The following is an 8678-nucleotide window of genomic DNA, read 5'->3' as shown; positions in this document are numbered from 1 at the left end:
ACACTCAGGTTGGAGTCATTAAAACTAGTTTACATACACTCAGGTTGGAGTCATTAAAACTAGTTTACATACACTTAGGTTGGAGTCATTAAAACTAGTTTACATACACTCAGGTTGGAGTCATTAAAACTAGTTTACATACACTCAGGTTGGAGTCATTAAAACTAGTTTACATACACTGAGGTTGAGTCATTAAAACTAGTTTACATACACTCAGGTTGGAGTCATTAAAACTAGTTTACATACACACTCAGGTTGGAGTCATTAAAACTCAGTTTACATACACTTAGGTTGGAGTCATTAAAACTAGTTTACATACACTCAGGTTGGAGTCATTAAAACTAGTTTACATACACTCAGGTTGGAGTCATTAAAACTAGTTTACATACACTCAGGTTGGAGTCATTAAAACTAGTTTACATACACTTAGGTTGGAGTCATTAAAACTAGTTTACATACACTTAGGTTGGAGTCATTAACACTAGTAAGGGAATACCCCCCTGTATTGGACAAAAATGAATGGCATGTCATTGGCATCGGACAAACCATATACACATTGGCCAATACCACCCAATTCGGCGTTGATTCATCCAAAGTGTATTGCAAATGCCATATGGTAATTGCCAGTTGTAACACTTTAAAAATTCAACAGGGGGCAAATGCGCTCCACCGGGGTTTTTCATATTGGATATGTAACCCAAATTAATGTCCAAAAGTAAAATTTTGAAAAATGAACTTTTTTCAAAAACTTATCACCCCTTAAAAAAGTGCTTTCTGGACCGTTTTTCGAAATTCTTTCGATTTTTTTGTCAATTACAATATGTGTAAGAACTGTATGAATATACTTTTGTCCAATTTTATTATCATAATTTTTTTAATTTGTTTTATATGCGCATAAGGAATATGTTTTGTCCAATTCCAATATGATTTCATAGGAAGTCAAAAAGTCAAAAGTCAAAATGTCAAAATTTTGTAAAAACTTCACACACCCATAAAAAGTGCTTTCTGGACCGTTTTTCGAAATTCTTTCGATTTTTTGTCAATTACACATGTGTAAGAACTGTATGAATATACTTTGTCCAATTTTATTATCATAATTTTTTTTAATTTTTTTATATGCGCATAAGGAATATGTTTTGTCCAATTCCAATATGATTTCATAGGAAGTCAAAAAGTCAAAAGTCAAAAATGTCAAAATTTTGTAAAAAAACTTCACACACCCATAAAAAGTGCTTTCTGGACCGTTTTTCGAAATTCTTTCGATTTTTTGTCAATTACACATGTGTAAGAACTGTATGAATATACTTTTGTCCAATTTTATTATCATAATTTTTTTTTTTTTTTTTACATGCGCATAAGGAATATGTTTTGTCCAATTCCAATATGATTTCATAGGAAGTCAAAAGTCAAAAGTCAAAATGTCAAAATTTTGTAAAAACTTCACACACCCTTAAAAAGTGCTTTCTGGACCGTTTTTTGAAATTCTTTCAATTTTTTTGTCAATTACACATGTGTAAGAACTGTATGAATATACTTTTGTCCAATTTTATTATCATATTTTTTTATATATTTTTTTAAATTGTGCATAAGGATTTTTTTGTGGGCCAAATGACGTAAGAAATTTGACATGCTCAAAAATCCTGCAGAAATGCAAAATTGACTGGCCTGATGAACTCGGGATGGCCGGGCAGTGATAGTTGTTCCTTTCCATCACTCGTTGTGTTGACTTCATCATGTCCATTTTGTGATGTTTTTTCACTATATAATCATATTGCAAGTGCACGTGCATTTGCAATATGTTTCAATGTGCATTTACCATATGAAATTTGACCTTGCTCAAAAATGCAAAATTGACTGGTCTGATGAACACAGGATGGCCGAGCAGTGATAGTTGTACATTTCCATCACTGTTGTGTTGATTTCATCATCTCCGTTAGGTGATGTTTTTACACTATAGAATCATATTGCAAATGCACGTGCATTGTTGTGCAACTGGTAACCCAAAAATAAAAATATGGTTGTAAATGCATTTACCGGTCATTCTGATATTAATGCTCGCTATGGGAACACAGGATGGCCGGGCAGTGATAGTTGTACATTTCATCACTCGTTGTGTTGATTTCATCATGTCCATTAGGTGATGTTTTTACACTATAGAATCATATTGCAAGTGCGCGCATTTGCAATATGTTTCAATGTGCATTTACCATATGAAATTTGACATGCTCAAAAATGCAAAATTGACTGGTCTGATGGACACAGGATGGCCGAGCAGTGATAGTTGTACATTTCCATCACTCGTTGTGTTGATTTCATCATGTCCATTAGGTGATGTTTTTTCACTATAGAATCATATTGCAAGTGCACGCATTTGCAATATGTTTCAATGTGCATTTACCATATGAAATTTGACATGCTCAAAAATGCAAAATTGACTGGTCTGATGAACACAGGATGGCTGAGCAGTGATAGTTGTACATTTCCATCACCTGTTGTGTTGATTTCATCATGTCCATTTGTTTATGTTTTCTATAGAATCACTTTGCAAAGTCACTGTGCATTTGCAATATGGTTCAATGGGCAGGTACCATCACGAATTTGTCATGCTATAAAATCCTGCAGGAATGTGAAATTGACTGGTCTGATGAACACAGGATGGCCGAGCAGTGATAGTTGTACATTTCCATCACTTGTTGTGTTGATTTCATCATGTCCATTAGGTGATGTTTTTTCACTATAGAATCATATTGCAAATGCACGTGCATTGTTGTGCAACTGGTAACCCAAAATTAAAATATGGTTGTAAATGCATTTACTGGGACTGATTATCCATGCCCGCTATGGGAGTACCCTACTACGGCCCTGGGGGCAGTCCTGATGGACTGTTTAAAATATTCTGATGGATACGCATGTTGTGCATTGGTGATTGAAAATAGGCACCTGGTAACTTTTGGTTGTGAATGCATTTACCGGTCATTCTGATATTAATGCTTTGGGAACACAGGATGGCCGGGCAGTGATGTGGCAGGTACCATCACGAATTTGTCATGCTATAAAAATCCTGCAGGAATGTGAAATTGACTGGCCCGATGAACTCGGGATAGCTGGGCAGTGATTCTGGTTCATCTCCATGGCTCGTTAGGGTTGATTTCAGAATGTCACTTTTGGTGATGGTCCCTCTCCGTTTAAACATATTGCTAATGTACAAAAGTCAACTAGCAAGTCAGTGTCCATCAGTCAATTAGATGTCATTTTGACACCAAACTGATACCAATTGACACCAAACCCACTTTTTCCAACTCATTTAGAAGCCAACTATCATATATGTCAGAGCAGGCCCATAATTCACAGCGCCTTTAGTTTAAAACATAATAAAAACGTAAAACACATAGTTACGTTCTAGCTGCGGGTCCAGGTCAGACATTATGTGAAGGCCTATGTGAGGCGACCCCGAATCCCGAGTTTCGGCTCGATAGGTCCTTCGGTGCCCGAGTAAAACCCTAATTGGTGCTGAAAATCCACTTTTTCCATGCCTTGCTATGGGGTCCTTGAATGAGCTATCGGACCGAAACGTTGGGGTCCGTCTCTATGGGCCGAGCCGGTTCCAATGCACCTAGTCTTGTGTCTCTGAGACTTTTCTAAATGTCGCCATTTTCGTAATGGTCAAAATGAATTGAAATCATTGCAAATGTACAAGGCTATTTCTCGGTCCGAGAACCTTCTAGAGCCACCTAACTCACCACGCACTATCGACCCGAGGTCTAGAACAGGTTTCTAAAGTTTCGGAACTCTAGGTCTGACGGTTCTTTTTAGCTCGAACAAAGCTAACTATTGGAGGCACTGTCTGTCTCTACAACCCCCAATACGTCCCTCCTTCCAAGTTGTGTGTCTGTGTGATTTAGTTTTCCTTTGAAATTTTATGGGAAAAATGACTGATTTACAGTTCATGGGGGTTGCCTAATCACACATATGAAGTTTTGGACAGATCTGACTTTTTAACCCCTCGAAACAGCCCCTGAGACACCAATTAAGGCACTTCCGGTTGGCACAGGAAGCTATAAGTCAACACATATCCTCACTGGGCTATGCTTTTACAGAATCCTGTGTTTTAAGTCCTTACGTTAAGAATTGACTGATTTACACAGGGTTGAATGCACTATGTCTATCAAACTGCAGGCAGGTAATGGAAAAACACTTTAGGGTGATTTTAACCACTTCCGGTTGGTCCAGGAAGCTTAGAATCAACACAGGTAGACCTCATACTGGCCTGATGGACTGTCATCAAAGACAGGTTCATACGGCATTCATAACCCATATAGACTTCAGGTTGAATTTAGGGGTTCAGGCAATGTATTCCTATGGGGAGAGAAGTCAATGCAAACTATTTGAAGTAAACACCTTCTTTTAACTATTAAGGGTTAATGCCACACGGTCAAGGTTAGGCTTGCACGGATCGAAGGACCTTAGGAACGTACCTGAGGTCGAATTGTGCTTCTCACCCTAACGGTTCTCTCACTGTCACCCAAAAGCAAATGACGTTGTGGGGCAGGCTTCATTTTGGGCCTACTTTTCTAATGGTCGCTGCGCTCAGACCGAGCGAGCTACGGTCAAGCGGGATATCTCGTTGAACTCGGCACGGCCTAGACATTATGTTTATGCCATTGCCTGCTCTCTGTGTCTTTGAGAACCGCACTTTTTCACTCCATCCTTGCTGTGTGTGCGTGTGAGAGCTTTTCTTTGACATCTGTTGGGAGAAATGACTGATTTACAGTTCATGAGGGTTACCTAGTCACACATATGAAGTTTTGAAAAAGATCTGACCTTTTTAACCCTTGGAAACTGCCACTGTGACATCATTAAAGGCACTTCCGGTTGGCACAGGAAGCTATAAGTAAACCCATGTCTTGATTGACATAGAAACTTACAGAATCCTGAGTTTTAAGTCCTTACGTTAAGAATTGACTGATTTACACAGGGTTGAATGCACTATGTCTATCAAACTGCAGGCAGGTAATGGAAAAACACTTTTAGGGTGATTTTAACCACTTCCGGTTGGTCCAGGAAGCTTAGAATCAACACAGGTAGACCTCATACTGGCCTGATGGACTGTTACCAAAGACAGGTTCATACGGCATTCATAACCCATATAGACTTCAGGTTGAATTTAGGGGTAAAGGCAATGTATTCCTATGGGGAGAGAAATCAATGCAAACTTTTTGAAGTAAACACCATCTTTTAACTATTAAGGGTTAATGCCACACTGTCAACGTTAGGCTTGCACGGATCGGAAGGACCTTAGGAACATACCTGAGGTCGAATTGTGCTTCTCACCCTAACGGTTCTCTCACTGTCACCCAAAAGCAAATGACGTTGTGGGGCAGGCTTCATTTTGGGCCTACTTTTCTAATGGTCGCTGCGCTCAGACCGAGCGAGCTACGGTCAAGCGGGATATCTCGTTGAACTCGGCACGGCCTAGACATTATGTTTATGCCATTGCCTGCTCTCTGTGTCTTTAAGAACCGCACTTTTCACTCCATCCTTGCTGTGTGTGCGTGTGAGAGCTTTTCTTTGACATCTGCTGGGAGAAATGACTGATTTACAGTTCATGAGGGTTACCTAGTCACACATATGAAGTTTTGAAAAGATCTGACCTTTTTAACCCATGGAAACTGCCACTGTGACACCATTAAAGGCACTTCCGGTTGGCACAGGAAGCTATAAATAAACTCATATCATGATTGGGGTATGCCTTTACAGAATCCCGAGTTTTAAGTCTTTACGTTAAGAACTGAGTTATTTACGGAGGGTTTAGTGAGTGTGTGTTATTTCAGAAAATCATAGAAAATCACAGAAATCTCGCAGAGCTCCGCAGCACACTTTAAAAAGATTCGTAAGAACAACCTGCAACTGGATCTGTAACCGTTGAAAAAAAAAACACCTATCCGTGAACATCACCAAGGTGTCGTTGTACGATTTCTCTTAAATGACGATAGATAAATGGCTGGTTCTTTTTTTTATTGACACCGGAGGCTCCTTGACTTTGACGTGAAGTGGAAAAATAATTTCTCTATTTTCATTTTGGACCTTTAATCCCAGATAAATGGCCATAACTCAAAAACCGTTGAGGCCTAGACGCCATCTTGTTCGGGGCCAACTGCCCATTATGCCGCCCCTACGCTCACCGAGTTTCGGCTTCTAAATATTTTCAGTTTTCGAGATAAGGCCCCGTCGTGAATCGTGATGTTTTGTAGCAATAGCCATATGATTGCTTATGCCCTCTTGTGGGAATTTCCGGGACATGGGAAAAATGACATAAATCTTATTATTTTTGTAAAACGGAAACCGAATGTCCGACAACGTTCATTTGATGACTTCCTGGTAGGTCCGGCCCTGCCGCTCGGCCCGACGCCGTCCGCGAATTTTACAAACGATTTCGGACGTCTAGTAAGGGACCGTACATTTGCAATATGGACTTTCTCACTAACCATACAGGTACTGCCGAATTCTTCCCTTAAGGTATGTTTACATACACTTAGGTTGGAGTCATTAAAACTAGTTTACATACACTCAGGTTGGAGTCATTAAAACTAGTTTACATACACTCAGGTTGGAGTCATTAACTAGTTTACATACACTTAGGTTGGAGTCATTAAAACTAGTTTACATACACTCAGGTTGGAGTCATTAAAACTAGTTTACATACACTGAGGTTGGAGTCATTAAAACTAGTTTACATACACTCAGGTTGGAGTCATTAAAACTAGTTTACATACACTCAGGTTGGAGTCATTAAAACTAGTTTACATACACTTAGGTTGGAGTCATTAAAACTAGTTTACATACACTCAGGTTGGAGTCATTAAAACTAGTTTACATACACTCAGGTTGGAGTCATTAAAACTAGTTTACATACACTCAGGTTGGAGTCATTAAAACTAGTTTACATACACTTAGGTTGGAGTCATTAAAACTAGTTTACATACACTTAGGTTGGAGTCATTAACACTAGTTTACATACACTTAGGTTGGAGTCATTAAAACTAGTTTACATACACTTAGGTTGGAGTCATTAAAACTAGTTTACATACACTCAGGTTGGAGTCATTAAAACTAGTTTACATACACTCAGGTTGGAGTCATTAAAACTAGTTTACATACACTGAGGTTGGAGTCATTAAAACTAGTTTACATACACTCAGGTTGGAGTCATTAAAACTAGTTTACATACACTCAGGTTGGAGTCATTAAAACTAGTTTACATACACTTAGGTTGGAGTCATTAAAACTAGTTTACATACACTCAGGTTGGAGTCATTAAAACTAGTTTACATACACTCAGGTTGGAGTCATTAAAACTAGTTTACATACACTCAGGTTGGAGTCATTAAAACTAGTTTACATACACTTAGGTTGGAGTCATTAAAACTAGTTTACATACACTTAGGTTGGAGTCATTAACACTAGTTTACATACACTTAGGTTGGAGTCATTAAAACTAGTTTACATACACTCAGGTTGGAGTCATTAAAACTAGTTTACATACACTCAGGTTGGAGTCATTAACTAGTTTACATACACTTAGGTTGGAGTCATTAAAACTAGTTTACATACACTCAGGTTGGAGTCATTAAAACTAGTTTACATACACTGAGGTTGGAGTCATTAAAACTAGTTTACATACACTCAGGTTGGAGTCATTAAAACTAGTTTACATACACTCAGGTTGGAGTCATTAAAACTAGTTTACATACACTTAGGTTGGAGTCATTAAAACTAGTTTACATACACTCAGGTTGGAGTCATTAAAACTAGTTTACATACACTCAGGTTGGAGTCATTAAAACTAGTTTACATACACTCAGGTTGGAGTCATTAAAACTAGTTTACATACACTTAGGTTGGAGTCATTAAAACTAGTTTACATACACTTAGGTTGGAGTCATTAACACTAGTTTACATACACTTAGGTTGGAGTCATTAAAACTAGTTTACATACACTCAGGTTGGAGTCATTAAAACTAGTTTACATACACTCAGGTTGGAGTCATTAACTAGTTTACATACACTTAGGTTGGAGTCATTAAAACTAGTTTACATACACTCAGGTTGGAGTCATTAAAACTAGTTTACATACACTCAGGTTGGAGTCATTAAAACTAGTTTACATACACTCAGGTTGGAGTCATTAAAACTATTTTTTCAACCACTCCACAAATGTCTTGTTAACAAACTATAGCTTTGGCAAGTTGGTTAGGACATCTACATATTGCATGACACAAGTAATTTTTCCAACAATTGTTTACAGACAGATTATTTCACTTATAATTCACTGTATCACAATTCCAGTGGGTCAGAAGTTTACATACACTAAGTTGACTGTGCCTTTAAACAGCTTGGATTATTCCAGAAATTATGTCATTGATTTTGAAGCTTCTGATAGGCTAATTGACATCATTTGAGTCAATTGGAGGTGTACCTGTTGATGTATTTCAAGGCCTACCTTCAAACTCAGTGCCTCTTTGCTTGACATCATGGGACATGAAAAGAAATCAGCCAAGACCCCAGAAAACATTATAGACCCCCACAAGTCTGGCTTATCCTTGGGAGCAATTTCCAAATGCCTGAAGGTTCCACGTTCATCTGTACAAACAATAGTACGCAAGTATAAACACCATGGG

General features: G+C 38.3%; 1 long non-coding RNA gene across 8 annotated transcripts; it reads left to right on the top strand.

Moving 5' to 3' along the window:
• Positions 1–281: 281 nt before the first annotated feature.
• On the top strand, positions 282–7957 carry LOC127920705 (uncharacterized). Of its 8 annotated transcripts, none has more exons than XR_008107068.1 (5): positions 282–465; positions 6780–6884; positions 6920–7059; positions 7235–7444; positions 7723–7957. It is a non-coding gene; the product is annotated as an uncharacterized LOC127920705 (long non-coding RNA). The 8 variants fall into 8 exon arrangements; XR_008107066.1 differs by having other exon boundaries at positions 6780–6989; positions 7025–7129; positions 7375–7444; XR_008107067.1 differs by having other exon boundaries at positions 6780–7059; positions 7235–7339; positions 7375–7444.
• The last annotated feature ends 721 nt before the right edge of the window (positions 7958–8678 follow it).

Source organism: Oncorhynchus keta, unplaced genomic scaffold (assembly GCF_023373465.1).
Source record: "Oncorhynchus keta strain PuntledgeMale-10-30-2019 unplaced genomic scaffold, Oket_V2 Un_contig_20308_pilon_pilon, whole genome shotgun sequence".
In the NCBI taxonomy this organism is placed as follows: domain Eukaryota; kingdom Metazoa; phylum Chordata; class Actinopteri; order Salmoniformes; family Salmonidae; genus Oncorhynchus; species Oncorhynchus keta.
This window is presented reverse-complemented; position numbering and strand designations above follow the sequence as displayed.